At 43.7% G+C, this 15916-nt stretch overlaps 1 pseudogene; it reads right to left on the minus strand.

Annotated features, from left to right (window-relative positions):
* Nucleotides 1-13017: 13017 nt before the first annotated feature.
* On the minus strand, nt 13018-13134 carry LOC124617161 (annotated as a pseudogene).
* Nucleotides 13135-15916: the final 2782 nt, after the last annotated feature.

The following is a 15916-nucleotide window of genomic DNA, read 5'->3' on the forward strand; positions in this document are numbered from 1 at the left end:
GATGGGGCTGAACGTTTTAGCTGTTAGTGACATTCGGGTAAGGGGTGAGAAAGAAGAGGTAGTGGGAGAATACAAGGTCTACCTGTCAGGAGTCAAAGCAGGAATAGCACAATGGGGTGTAGGGCTTTACATCAGGAAAGAAATGGAACCCAGCGTAGTTGCAATAAGGTATGTAAACGAACGACTGATGTGGATAGATTTGACAGTGTCTAGCAAGAAAATTAGGATTGTGTCAGTATATTCGCATTGTGAAGGGACAGATCAAGATAAGATGGATAGTTTTTATGAGGCGCTCAGTGATGTAGTTGTTAGAGTAAAGGACAAGGACAGTGTTCTGCTCATGGGTGATTTTAACGCCAGGATTGGAAATCGAACAGAAGGGTATGAAAAGGTTATGGGTAAATTTGGAGAGGATATGGAGGCCAACAGGAACGGGAAACAACTCTTGGATTTCTGTGCCAGTATGGGCTTAGTAATCACAAACTCCTTTTTTAAACATAAGAACATTCACCGGTATACTTGGGAAGGCAGGGGAACCAGATCTGTCATTGACTATATAATAACAGATCAGGAATTCAGGAAGGCTGTGAGGGACACACGTGTATTCAGGGGATTCTTTGATGACACTGATCATTATTTAATCTGCAGTGAAATTGGGATTGTGAGGCCGAAAGTGCAGGAGGTCAGGTTCATATGTAGGAGGATAAGAGTGGAGAAACTTCAGGATAAGGAAATCAGGCACAAGTAAATAACAGCGATCTCAGAAATGTACCAGTTAGTTGAGTGTAGTCAATTACAGTCATTGGAAAAGGAATGGACAAGGTACAGGGACACAGTACTAGAAGTGGCTAAAGAATGTCTTGGAACAGTAGTGTGTAAAAGTAGGATGAAGCAAACAGCTTGGTGGAATGATACAGTCAAGGCAACCTGTAAAAGGAAAAAGAAGGCGTATCAAAAATGGCTACATACCAGAACCCAGGTAGACAGAGAAAGTTATGTTGAAGAAAGAAACAAAGCCAAACAGATAATTGCAGCATCCAAGAAGAAATCTTGGGAAGACTTTGGAAACAGGTTGGAGACTATGGGTCAAGCTGCTGGAAAACCATTCTGGAGTGTAATTAGCAGACTTCGAAAGGGAGGTAAGAAGGAAATGACAAGTAATTTGGACAGGTCAGGAAAACTGCTGGTGAATCCTGTGGATGCCTTGGGCAGATGGAGGGAATATTTTGAAGAGTTGCTCAATGTAGGTGAAAATGCGACCAGTAATGTCTCAGATTTCAAGGTAGAATGGGATAGGAATGATGATGGAAATAGGATCACATTTGAGGAAGTGGAAAAAATGGTCAATAGATTGCAGTGCAATAAAAGCGGCTGGGGTGGGTGAAATTAAGTCGGAACTCATCAAATACAGTGGAATGTCAGGTCTTAAATGGCTACACAGGATAATTGAAATGGCCTGGGAGTCGGGACAGGTTCCATCAGACTGGGCAAAAGCAGTAATCACACCAATCTTTAAACATGAAACAGAAAAGATTGTAACAACTACAGAGGTATCTCTTTAATCAGCGTTGTGGGTAAAATCTTCTCAGGTATTGTTGAAAGGAAAGTGCGAGTATTAGTTGAGGACCAATTGGATCAAAATCAGTGTGGGTTTAGGCCTCTTAGAGGCTGTCAGGACCAGATCTTTAGCTTACGGCAAATAATGGAGAAGTGTTATGAGTGGAACAGGGAATTGTATCTATGCTTTATAGGTCTAGAAAAGGCATATGACCGGGTTTCTAGGTGGAAGTTATTGTCTGTTCTACAAGATTATGGAATAGGAGGCAAACTTTTGCAAGCAATTAAAGGTCTTTACATGGATAGTCAGGCAGCAGTTAGAGTTGACGGTAAATTGAGTTCATGGTTCAGAGTAGTTTCAGGGGTAAGACAAGGCTGCAACCTGTCTCCACTGTTGTTCATATTATTTATGGATCATATGTTGAAAACAATAGACTGGCTGGGTGAGATTAAGATATGTGAACACAAAATACGCAGTCTTGCATATGCGGATGACTTAGTTGTGATGGCAGATTCGATTGAAAGTTTGCAAAGTAATATTTCAGAGCTAGATCAGAAATGTAAGGACTATGGTATGAAGATTAGCATCTCCAAAACGAAAGTAATGTCAGTGGGAAAGAAATATAAACGGATTGAGTGCCAAATAGGAGGAACAAAGTTAGAACAGGTGGACGGTTTCAAGTACTTAGGATGCATATTCTCACAGGATGGCAACATAGTGAAGGAACTGGAAGCGAGGTGTAGCAAAGCTAATGCAGTGATCGCTCAGCTACGATCTATTCTCTTCTGCAAGAAGGAAGTCAGTACCAAGACTAAGTTATCTGTGCACCGTTCAATCTTTCGACCAACTTTGTTGTATGGGAGCGAAAGCTGGGTGGATTCAGGTTACCTTATCAACAAGGTTGAGGTTACGGATATGAAAGTAGCTAGGATGATTGCAGGTACTAGTAGATGGGAACAGTGGCAGGAGGGTTTCCACAATGAGGAAATCAAAGAAAAACTGGGAATGAACTCTATAGATGTAGCAGTCAGGGCGAACAGGCTTAGATGGTGGGGTCATGTTACACGCATGGGAGAAGCAAGGTTACCCAAGAGACTCATGGATTCAGCAGTAGAGGGTAAGAGGAGTCGGGGCAGACCGAGGAGAAGGTACCTGGATTCGGTTAAGAATGATTTTGAAGTAATAGGTTTAACATCAGAAGAGGCACCAATGTTAGCACTGAATAGGGGATCATGGAGGAACTGTATAAGGGGGGCTATGCTCCAGACTGAACGCTGAAAGGCATAATCAGTCTTAAATGATGATGATTTTTTTTTTTTTTTTTTTTTTTTTTTTTTTTTTTTTTTTTTTTTTTTTTGCTGAGACCTGTTTAATTTTTTTTAATGGCGGTGTTGGTAGCTTCACTACCTCACCGTACCTTATTAACAAAGTTAGTTCTGTATTTACTTTAGTAGCCTGTTTACTAATGTTCTTTAATTTTTTAAATTGTTGTATTGCTATAAATTACTTTGATTGGCGTTAGCGGCGTGTTTTAAAAGGTAGCTTATTGCCGTACTGCTCGCTTCTGTGTTTTTTTAAAAAAAATTTTGACCTGTTGTATTGCTATAAATTACTTGATTACGTGTTTAAAAGGCTGTGTATTGCCGTACTGCTAGTTTCTGTAAGATACGAATAAAACATTTGTGAAAATCTCAACTCGACAATAAACTACCAGAAATTTGGCCCCGTTTCCCAACTTGTGGTATGGCTTGTAGTAACCGTAACCACTGTGTGTGTCACGTATTAACCTCAAAAAGTACAAGTCAAGGAAAGGATTCTGAAAGCATATGCTCGAAGCGTGACTTTCCATTCATTTGAGATCTGGACTACGGGAATTGAATTCTTTTGAAATTTGGTATTAGAGGCATGTATCGAAAGTCATATCTACATAAGGGAATAAGTCCTCAAGTCAGTGAGAAGAGCTTTGCGTAATAGTAATGTAAAAATAATAATTCAGATTATTAATCATATACTGAAATATGTGAGGCTCCTAAAGCAATAAGAGGCATATCAACGAAAAAAAACTCATAAATGCAGAAGTCAGAAAGACGTAAAGCCTGGAGGCCTGCTGCTAATCGTGCTACTGCCAACCATAAAACGCTTCCAACCAATCTTTAGACTGAAAGAAAGAAAGAATGGAGAATGAACGCCCATGTCCAGTGAGGAAATGCAGTAAATCATACGATTTATTTTTAAGTCTCTCTCTTATTTCTGGTAAGAAGCAAAAACGTTTCATCCAATTCCGGGTGTTTTTCAACTTTTTTTAAAAACTACTTTTTGTAAACATTTGGTTACACTAGCTTAATTCGAGCTTGCAGTAGCCCTGACATTACAGACACAACTAAAGGAGACCTGCATACGAACATATGGATACCGTTTGTACAAGCTTACGGGACTTGTCAAAACAGCTCATAAGAATTGTGGCGGAAGGAAAGCGGTAAGAAGCCAAAAATGCTATCATCAGTTTCGGAGGCTTCCCAGCTTGTGTAATGAATCTTCTTCCTCAGAACTTTGGTACGTCAACTGAAACGTTCGAATCCGTATAAATTGATCTTAGTTGAGTTAATTTTTAAAAGTAAATTATACAGTCCACATCTAAAGACAATTTTGTATATATTTGATCACCAAAATACTATTTTTCTAATAATATAATTTCGTTTTTCATATCGATGAATTTATAAATATCGATCTCGAAGCATGAAAGTTACAAATAACAATTGTTAAGTTAAAAAGAGTCAAAAACCACTTTACAGCGAAACTAATGTTATTATTCTATAGTTTTCATGTAAACAAAATTTCTGTTTTCATTTTCAACTTTTCTAATTTAATATCGATAATTCAATCGACAGTTACACAAAGACAGGAAGTTGATAGTTTTTATATTAATTATTTGGGGCAAAATCTTTATATAAATAATTATTTCTAGAAAAGTAATTTCAATTAAGACAGTCGTAACAAAATTCGTTTGAACTACACCCTGTTCTAGAAGGATTTGGAAGTTATGTACGTAAAACTTACAGAAATTTTAGACATCAAACGCACCATAATAGTTTCAGTTGTTGTCGAGACAGGTCGGTGTAACTATCATTTTCATTGTGTTATGTTGTAATTTACTTACAAGTAACTTACTTAACAAGTGGTGTTGTAGAAAGTATCAAGAATTTATGAATAAATGCTGATGATGTTAAAAAGCAGCAACATTTCAGCGACTCTTACTGAGACAAGAAACCTTGGACCTATTTATTGGAAAGCATAAACTGGAACCGACACCTTAGACAACGAAACAGCCGTAGCAAGTTAAGTAACATTAATCTGATAATATAATGTTTCTACCCGTATTAAATTATATAAACGTTGACAACACTAGAATAGTAGGATATTAACTTTCTGTACATCTACGAACATTTTGACAGTAAGGGAAATGTAATATTGTAGTTGTCAATTACCTGTTGAACATACTTTCTTTACAGTACTTGAAAGCGAGTGTGCATTAATTTTTTGTGGCCCATCTTTCCGACAGAAGGTTTCAGGCACTTCGCTCGTTCACTTATGTACTCAAATGAAACACCTGCACCCACTCTTCGATGTTATTTATCATACAGCAACCAGTTTCGTTGACTCAGTACACTTTCTTCAGGCCTTAACTGCCGCTGAGGGAGTGAATTCCAGTCGTATGCACGATCCCATCAGTGATCAACACCTATGAACTGGTTTCCGTAAGTTTTGTAATAGATTTGTTTTGTCTGCAGCTATCAACTACCAGCTCCAGTTGATAGTTGATGGCTGTAGCTCAACGCCGTTGTTACAATAGTCTATGGAAACCATTTCACAGTTGCAGACAACTTTGTAGATAGGACAACCACAGCTATCAGCAGTTATCTTCGGTATTAACAACCGCTTCAGCTGTATTTAGTCCTTTAATATGGGATCAATACCGGTTTCGCGGCACTAAAAGTCACTTCGTCAGGTGAACATCTGTATAACAATAAATCCAGAAGGAATAACAACCCTGAGACTGGTATGGTAAATTATTATTTTTTTAGTATTAAAAACCAGTGTATATCTCAGGGTTGTTATTCCTTCTGGATTTATTGTTATACAGACGGTCACCTGAAGATGTGGCTTTTGATGCCACGATACCAGTGCTGATCTAATAAAGAGGAACTAAATACAGCTGAAGTGGTTGTTAATACCCAAGATGACAATTCATGGATTTTATCCACCCTCTCAGCCTCAGTTACAATCCGAAGATTGTGTATTGAGTCACCGAAGCTGCTTGCTCTATAATAAATAACATCGAAAGAACGACTGCAGGTGTTTCATTTTTTACATAAGTCTGCATTAATTCTGAAATTATGGAGGAAGGTAAAAGAGATCTACACACTTAGGTTTGGACGCCGATAGTTCAAATTCACGAGTCTTGCGAAACACCCTGCTGACGTTAGGGTGCTAGTATAAAAGAAACAGCACATTTCAGGGTCCCTAACCCAAGTAATAACAGGTATGGCGATGCTGATGTTCTTGTAATGGGGAGATAACTGTACCATTAACCGGTATTTATTCAGAGGCGGGCTATTTCGAAGTCCGGGCGCACGCCTTACGGCAAGCTTAGCGCTGTGTGCTCTGTGCCCACGGAGCCCAGAAACCAGCTCGGCGCCGTGCCTTCCACACGCGGCCCACGCCGCGCAACGACGAGTTTAGATTCTCGCAGCGTACCGCGCGAGCGCTCCTTCCATCATACAGCCCAGGGAGGCCGGTCGGATTTAAAATGGTGGCAAGATAAATGTCCCCTGATTTTAAATCGGTTTATGTGTCCGGCGCACTATTCAGCTTTAACGACGTCATCTACATATCGAAATGGAGCGATATATGTTACCTGTCCCCGCCGTCCATCAGCATGCAAACGCAGGCTGCAGGACTTTCGTTATGCTGCATACGAATGCCGACGTCAGCTGTATCAATGGACTGTGTCGCGCGCACAAGCGTTTGTTACCCTCGCAGAGGCTCCTTCCAGTTTAAAGCTAATTTGGCGCTCGTGTCTGTGCTCTGACAGTGTGCTATCTCTTCTCGCTTCAGGAAAACTCTTAATTAACTTACACTAATTAAGGTCAGGTATTAATGGCTCCACTCTCGTATAAATATCGCGAACCAAACTCAGTGCAGCTGCACAGTATCGACAGATATTAGTGGGAGGCCAAAGTCACAGTAATGGGTCTTTCCGTCACTTCTTAATGCTGATATTTCAAATTTAATAGTGAACAACACAAAAATTGTAAACAATCTACAAGGAATTTTTTGTAGAAATGCACTGATCATCCAGAATATTATGGCCACCAACCTACTATCGACATAAACCCGTCCAGGTGATAGCAGCGTCACTTGGTGAGGAATGACTGCTAGTCAGTGCGTGCAGTACCAGTCACCGTGCTGTCCATATGTAGAATGGGGAAGGCGCGCGATCTATGTGAGTCTGACCGAGGGCAGACTGTGATGGCGTTTCGGAAACTGCACGACTTGTCCGGTGTTCGAGTAATGCTGTGGCGAGTGTCTTCAACACGTGGCGATACCAAGGTGAAACCACGTCCAGACGTCGTGGGACTGGACAGCCACTCTTCATTACAGATGTCGGACGTCATAGGCTTGACAGACTGGTAAAACACGACAGGCGGGAACCTATGGCGGAACTGACACCACACTTCAATGCAGGGTAGAGTAGAAGTGTGTCTCAACACACAGTGCACCGAACACTCCTAACAATGGGCCTTCATAGCTGACGATCTACATCTACATCCACATCCACGATCCACAAGCCACCGGACGGTGTGTGGCGGAGGGTACTTTGAGTACCTCTATCGGTTCTCCCTTCTATTCCAGCCTCGTATTGTTCGTGGAAAGAAAGATTGTCGGTATGCTTCTGTGTGGGCTCTAATCTCTATGATTTTATCCTCGTGCTCTCTTCGCGAGATATACGTAGGAGGGAGCAATGTACTGCTTGACTCCTCGGTGAAGGTGTGTTCTCGAAACTTCAACAAAAGCCCGTACCGAGCTACTGAGCGTCTCTCCTGCAGAGTCTGCCACTGGAGTTTATCTATCATCTCCGTAACGCTTTCGCGATTACTAAATGATCCGGCAACGAAGCGCGCTGCTATCCGTTGGATCTTCTCTATCTCTTCTATCAACCCTATCTGGTACGGATCCCACACTGGTGAGCAATATTCAAGCAGTGGTACTCCCTTTGTTTTCGGATTGCATCTCCTTAGGATTCTTCCAATGAATCTGTCTGGCATCTGCTTTACCAACGATCAATTTTATATGATCATTCCATTTTAAATCACTCCTAATGCGTAGTCCTAGATAATTTATGGAATTAACTGCTTCCAGTAGCTGACCTGCTATATTGTAGCTAAATGTTAAAGGATCTTCCTTTCTATGTATTCGCAGCACATTACACTTGTCTACATTGAGATTCAATTGTTATTCCCTGCACCATGCGTCAATTCGTTGCAGATCCTCCCGCATTTTTTTATGGCCTCCTGAGTCTCGTGGACGAATAGCGCGAGCTGGGTTTCACACGATCGTCTTTATCGAAACCCATGCTGATTCCTACAGAGTAGATTTCTAGTCTCCAGAAAAGTCATTATACTCGAACATTATACGTCTTCCAAAATTCTACAACTGATCGACGTTAGAGGTATAGGTCTATAGTTCTGCACATCTGTTCGACGTCCCTTCTTGAAAACGGGGAAGACCTGTGCCCTTTTCCAATCTATTGGAACGCTACGTTCTTCTAGAGACCTATGGTACACTGCTGCAAGAAGGGGGCAAGTTCCTTCGCGTACTCTGTGTAAAATCGAACTGGTATCCCATCCGGTCCAGCAGCCTTTCCTCTTTTGAGAGATTTTAATTGTTTTTCTATCCCTCTGTCATCTATTTCGATATCTACCATTTTGTCATCTGTGCGACAATCTAGCGAAGGAAGTACAGTGCAGTCTTCCTCTGTGAAACAGCTTTGGAAAAAGACATTTAGTATTCGGCCTTCAGTCTGTCATCCTTTGTTTCAGTACCATTTTGGTCACAGAGTGTCTAGACATTTTGTTTTGATTCACCTACCGCTTTGACATAAGACCAAAATTTCTTAGGATTTTCAACCAAGTCAGTACATAGAATTTTACTTTGGAATTCATTGAACACCTCTCGCATAGCCCTCCTCACACTACATTTCGCTTCGATGCATGTGCCAATGTTAACACCATGATATCGGCAATTACGACTGAATTGGGCACGTGACCATCGGCACTAGACGTTGGCGCAGTGGCAAGGCGTTGCATAATCTGATGAATCCCGATACCTTCTTCATCATGCCGATCGGAGGGAGCGAATCTGTTGTCTTCCAGCGAGACAGCTCCTTGACACTTGTGAGGCGAGACGGAGACGAGCTGGCGGCGTCTCCATTATGTTCTGTGGAACATTCACGTGGACATCCATGGGTCCGCTGAAGCTCGTGGAAGCTACCGGGACCACCAAGGAGTATCGTACACTAACTGCAAACCAGGTAAACCGCTTGACGATCGTGTTTCCCGATGGCAGTGGCATTTTTCAGCAAGATAATGCGCCATGTCACAAGGCCAGGAGTGTAATCGAAGGGATTTGAGGAACACAGTGGCAAGTTCCGATTGATGTGCTGGCGACCCAACCTGCCACATCTGAGTCCGATCGAAAACATCTGGGATGTGACTGAATGTGGCGTCAGAGCTCATCGAACTCCCCCTTCCTCTCTCCGGAGTTTGCGGGACTTAGGTGACTTGTGTGTGCAGATGTGGTGCCAAATCCCTGCAGCAACCAAAGGCCTCATTGTTTCCATGCCAAGATGCTTCGCCACTGCTATCCTCGCCAAAGGTGGACACACTGGCTGTTAGGTGAGTGGTCATAATGTTCTGGGTGATTAATGTAGTAAGCAGCCAGTCAGGTGGAATTGGAAGTTATGTTAAAATTCCTCTACCATGGTTTCAAAGTTTATAAAAATGTCTTCTTCACAATGAAATAGACATCTGGATTACATGTTGCGGAAGAGGTTCGGTGAAGTACAGCTTCTGCCACAACGTGTAATCCGGTTGTCTACGTTTCCTTCTGAAGAAGACGTTTTTATAAACGTTGAAACCAAGGCAAAGACTTGAATGTAGGGTTTCCCGGTGTATAGTGCTGATGAAATCTTCTCGGGCTTCCATCTTTGCCAGAAAATGATGAGAATGACACTCATCGAAACGTCGCGGACTTTCGACGCAGCTACTGGGATGGAAGCCTGACAAGATTTCATCAAGGTAAACACGTTTCAGTGAAACTTCCAGTTTGCAGCTAATTGGCTTTTTACAATTTCTACAAGAAGATTTCATTCCATGATTACTGCTCTAGCCATGTAGAAAATTTTAGAATCTACAAGGATTTATGTATCAGCTTGCGGTATCATCTTCATGAAGGACAGAAGGAAGGCAAGGCTGTTTTTTGACTCAGACATTTAGGCCTTTTTTTTGTTAACGAGGAGGGGGGGGGCTGTTCAGATGCATCCTATGGCAGAGCGCGGTTTTCTACAACTACAACGCAGCGAGTTGCGAGGGAGGGGGGGGGGGGAGAGCGAGACCTTCCCAGTTCGGAATACTTTTGGGGAAATACCAATTCCGAATTCCGGCATCTGTCCTAGGCCGAGGAAAGCGCCTGAAAGCGTTGGTCGGTGGTAACGCGAAGGACCGTTTCCGAAAGAAATATTTAAGTCTCATCCGTGCAGGAGGTGGTCTTATTAGGTACATTTTTGGGAATCAAAGGGAACACTACAGATGACTACATATAGAACGAATGTATAGCAAACGGTGTGATAGTGCCCCCAGACTACCCTATCCATCCGTCCAAGAGTGTCCTATCCAGTGATAGCCTGAAAAGTATATATATTGGACTATATAATTCATGGCTGTACATCGCCAATCAAATGAATCAGTTTCCTAGGAGATGTAACATTCTGCCTCATAGCGTAATGAAGGCTTTCACGATCGGATTTATTAGCTGCCGGTGAGTATTTCGGGTTGTATGGTCGTGGTCCAAGAAACTTTTCGGTTCCTTATGTTTCGTCCAGAGTTGCTCAAGACATCTTCGAATGTGGTGTGGGTGATGCTCAGTCTTGCTGACTGACGAACCGGACGTCGGAGAGCGACATAAATACAGTGTAAAATGGGCGTGGTCTGGTTTACACGTAATCCTTGTCAGAGATAAAACTTAAGTATTCATTGTCGCCTGTCAAGGATATAACTTATCTGTTGTTTCTGCTGAGCCACTGTCCATATACCCCTAATATTCACGGCTTCTTCTTTTCTGTTAAAGTTATCACCATGCTTACATATATCGTTAGCTTCTTTGTGTAGCCGTGGATAAACGTTTGTCATTGTAGACAACATTTTGGTTTCTGAAAAGTTCACCTCATGATTTTCTGACTGAAGAGCATGCTCTATTTTCCCTAGTCGGCAAAGACTTTTTTGTTTTTTCAGTCTTGTATTCACGCTTGTCTTCGTAGTTCCACTGCAGACCTTCCCACAAGTACACGGAATCTTATCTACCCCTCACGCCGACAGAGGAGGCCACAATGCTTGACATGTATTGTTAGATTGTCTAAAAATCAGTCAGATGTTATGTTTCTTTAAAATCTTCCCGAGCTAACTAGTTAATTTTTTGATAATAGGAAGAGAAATTTTGTTATTCCACCGTTATGTTTTAACATTGTCCTTTGGCCTACAATTAATTGATAGCAGAACCCTATTTACTTCTTTTCAGAATAGCTATTGTCCTCGAAAGCATTCTCCAGATGGTTTTCTTCAACGTTCAGGTGTTCCGGCGATAGTAGGTTTTTATCCCTGACAGGCGATAATCGTTAGTTAAATTTTATCTCCGAAAAATGGTTCAAATGGCTCTGAGCACTATGGGACTTAACATCTTAGGTCATCAGTCCCCTAGAACTTAGAACTACTTAAACCTAACTAACCTAGGCACATCACACACATCCATGCCCGAGGCAGGATTCGAACCTGCGACCGTAGCAGTCACGCAGTTCCGGACTGAAGCGCCTAGAACCGCACGGCCACCGCGGCCGGCTATCTCCGAAAAAGATTATCTCTGTTGATCCCATGTAAACTCGTCCATGCACAGTTTACACAGTATTTACGTCGCTCTCCGGCGTCAAACTCTTCGATCGGCAAGACACAGCGTCGCCAGGAGCGCTTCCGAAGATGTCCAGCGTACTCCTCGATGAAACGACAGGAACCGAAAAGATTCTGGAACCACGGCCACACAACTCAGGAAGACTATACCTAATCCAACACATTAACCTTTCATAAAGGTCTTTTTTTTATCTTTCAACGCTATTTTACGAATTCTACCTTTTTATGTGAATAGAGAAGTTCTGAAACTAGTCTGCAAATGACTGAGTAACTCACACTTCGCTGCAGAGTGAAAATCTCATTCTGACTGAGTAACTAGAGACAGTGTTCTTGAAGTGGGATACGGTAACTTACGTACTTCTGGGTTTAGGGCAGTGAAAGGGAGGAAACTGTTTAGAGCAGTGTTAGCGTTTAGCCACACCTCTCTGCACGCATTGAGACCAAACTGCAGTGGTTCTGAGCCTCTGTCGTGTTTCGCTTGCGAGCTTTATCCGCTGTCCAGGTCAGCGCTACGGTCCGCTGCGGTTGCAAATAACCTACCGGCCCCACCATATGTTCAGGGAGGGTAGGAATATATGTATGCAGATAGCGAGCAGTCAACGGGCGAACAATAGCGGCGAAAAGTCACGCATTGTGATCTTCCGAACGGAATGAAGCAACAGATGAACTGCTCCAGTTAGTTGGTTTGTTCGTTATTCATCCATGGATCATATTACGGATGGTATTCGTCATGCCGCCTTAATATAAAAATAAGACAAAAGTAAAATGTAACTAACAGGTAGGTGTACAACTGTTTACATGTCTAGTTAATTCCCAAACTAATGTTCCACTATTCGCATCTCATCGGAATTTACTGCACACTTTTAGCCGGCATCAGGAGAATAATGATAATCCTGCCTCTCCATTACTTTCTCTGAGCGTTTCCATTTGTCATTATCCAAATAACAACGTAGACCCTGGTGAAGCAGAGGGGCCAATTACGTTATCCTGTGGCGCTAAATCAATCAAATCTAGAGTGATAAAGCACTCCGTCTTCAGAGCAAGAGTGGCCTACCGGGACCATCCGACCGCCGTGTCATCCTCAGGGGAGGATGCGGATAGGAGGGGCGTGGGGTCAGCACACCGCTCTCCCGGTCGTTATGATGGTATTCTTGACCGAAGCCGCTACTATTCGGTCGAGTAGCTCCTCAATTGGCATCACGAGGCTGAGTGCACACCGAAAAATGGCAACAGCGCATGACAGCTCGATGGTCACCCATCCAAGTGCCGGCCACGCCCAACAGCGCTTAACTTCGGTGATCTCACGGGAACCGGTGTGTCCACTGCGGCAAGGCCGTTGCCAAATCTAGAGTGATAGCGTAGTTCAAATTCGAGAGAGGAACTTATTTTGCTGCAGGAGGAACTACACTCCTGGAAATTGAAATAAGAACACTGTGAATTCATTGTCCCAGGAAGGGGAAACTTTATTGACACATTCCTAGGGTCAGATACATCACATGATCACACTGACAGAACCACAGGCACATAGACACAGGCAACAGAGCATGCACAATGTCGGCACTAGTACAGTGTATATCCACCTTTCGCAGCAATGCAGGCTGCTATTCTCCCATGGAGACGATCGTAGAGATGCTGGATGTAGTCCTGTGGAACGGCTTGCCATGCCATTTCCACCTGGCGCCTCAGTTGGACCAGCGTTCGTGCTGGACGTGCAGACCGCGTGAGACGACGCTTCATCCAGTCCCAAACATGCTCAATGGGGGACAGATCCGGAGATCTTGCTGGCCAGGGTAGTTGACTTACACCTTCTAGAGCACGTTGGGTGGCACGGGATACATGCGGACGTGCATTGTCCTGTTGGAACAGCAAGTTCCCTTGCCGGTCTAGGAATGGTAGAACGATGGGTTCGATGACGGTTTGGATGTACCGTGCACTATTCAGTGTCCCCTCGACGATCACCAGTGGTGTACGGCCAGTGTAGGAGATCGCTCCCCACACCATGATGCCGGGTGTTGGCCCTGTGTGCCTCGGTCGTATGCAGTCCTGATTGTGGCGCTCACCTGCACGGCGCCAAACACGCATACGACCATCATTGGCACCAAGGCAGAAGCGACTCTCATCGCTGAAGACGACACGTCTCCATTCGTCCCTCCATTCACGCCTGTCGCGACACCACTGGAGGCGGGCTGCACGATGTTGGGGCGTGAGCGGACGACGGCCTAACGGTGTGCGGGACCGTAGCCCAGCTTCATGGAGACGGTTGCGAATGGTCCTCGCCGATACCCCAGGAGCAACAGTGTCCCTAATTTGCTGGGAAGTGGCGGTGCGGTCCCCTACGGCACTGTGTAGGATCCTACGGTCTTAGCGTGCATCCGTGCGTCGCTGCGGTCCGGTCCCAGGTCGACGGGCACGTGCACCTTCCGCCGACCACTGGCGACAACATCGATGTACTGTGGAGACCTCACGCCCCACGTGTTGAGCAATTCGGCGGTACGTCCACCCGGCCTCCCGCATGCCCACTATACGCCCTCGCTCAAAGTCCGTCAACTGCACATACGGTTCACGTCCACGCTGTCGCGGCATGCTACCAGTGTTAAAGACTGCGATGGAGCTCTGTATGCCACGGCAAACTGGCTGACACTGACGGCGGCGGTGCACAAATGCTGCGCAGCTAGCGCCATTCGACGGCCAACACTGCGGTTCCTGGTGTGTCCACTGTCCCGTGCGTGTGATCATTGCTTGTACAGCCCTGTCGCAGTGTCCGGAGCAAGTATGGTGGGTCTGAGACACCGGTGTCAATGTGTTCTTTTTTCCATTTCCAGGAGTGTATATTTTCGAGTGGGCATGTAAGTGAGTGTAATCAGGACACCGTATACCTTTTCATTCGACCATCAACAATTGATACGAGAAACTGGGTTACGTTCGCAACTATTTTCAGAGTGACTGTGGTTACCCACGGCCGCACCACATTCTCCACTTCGAAGCGAACGTCCTGCCTCATGAAGAAGATAAACCGACGACTAGTAGTCGACACATTGCACGTTCCATGACCTCCTGCGGAGCAAACGGGTCAAACCTCACTGTCTCCACCGTTTGTGTACCGTGAAGCGTGAGATCCAAAATTACTTTACGCCCAAATGGTACATTTCCGAACTTGGGATCCTCATCTAGAGCCCGTCTACTAAGTCCCCTCTATAGTCCTTAGAAGCCTAGTATAGGATGCTTTTTGAGTTGTCGGTGTCTTGAACATGGATAACGTATATCCCATATGACACTGCCTTCGCTTGTAACCTATGACATGACCAGTTGTTTACATTGGAATTCACTCAACGGAGCAAATTGAAACTTTTTACACACACACACACACACACACACACACACACACAAAATACTATATCGTATCTCTCTCTCCCCCCCCCCCCCCCTCTATCTCTCTCTCACACACACACTCACACACACCCACACACACACACACACACACACACACACACTCTTGTGTGTGTTGCGTATATTTCGCACACTCGTAGTAGCAGCTTAAATGTACGCTAACGATCATCAGCTTCGCTGCTTAGACAAATAATTCCAAGTAAAGGTACTGGGTTGGGTTGTAACGATTGACTTATGTTGTCAACACGCACAGCTAGCCCAAAAATGCCAGTGTTTTGTTTAGAATTGTGGTGGCTAATGTCTGATAAATATTGTTGCACAGACACACGATATAACTACCTAAGTAGCTGCACTAGTATTCTCAATATTATGTCAATTTTTTGTTAAAAACTGACGTTTTATATTGTTCATTATGATCTGAATAACATTTACGGCGTTGAAAACAATATTTTTACCACATGAGCCTCGTATTATTATTTATTCTTTTGCGTTCGTTGTGTATATTCAGTGGAAACATTTCTGCAAAAAATAATTTCTTTTCCTGATAGCAAAGATATTTAAAGTATTCTTTTTTTCTGTTATCTTGTGGCTGAAGCCCAAAAATCATGTGATTAATTACATTTCACGTAATGGCAGAGAATGCGCCTTTACTACCAAAGAATGGCAGATGGCCAAGGATAAAACTTGAATTTCAGCCATAGTTAATTATTTATAGTTAATCATACTCACTAGAAGG

This window comes from Schistocerca americana, chromosome 5 (assembly GCF_021461395.2).
Source record: "Schistocerca americana isolate TAMUIC-IGC-003095 chromosome 5, iqSchAmer2.1, whole genome shotgun sequence".
In the NCBI taxonomy this organism is placed as follows: Eukaryota; Metazoa; Arthropoda; class Insecta; order Orthoptera; family Acrididae; genus Schistocerca; species Schistocerca americana.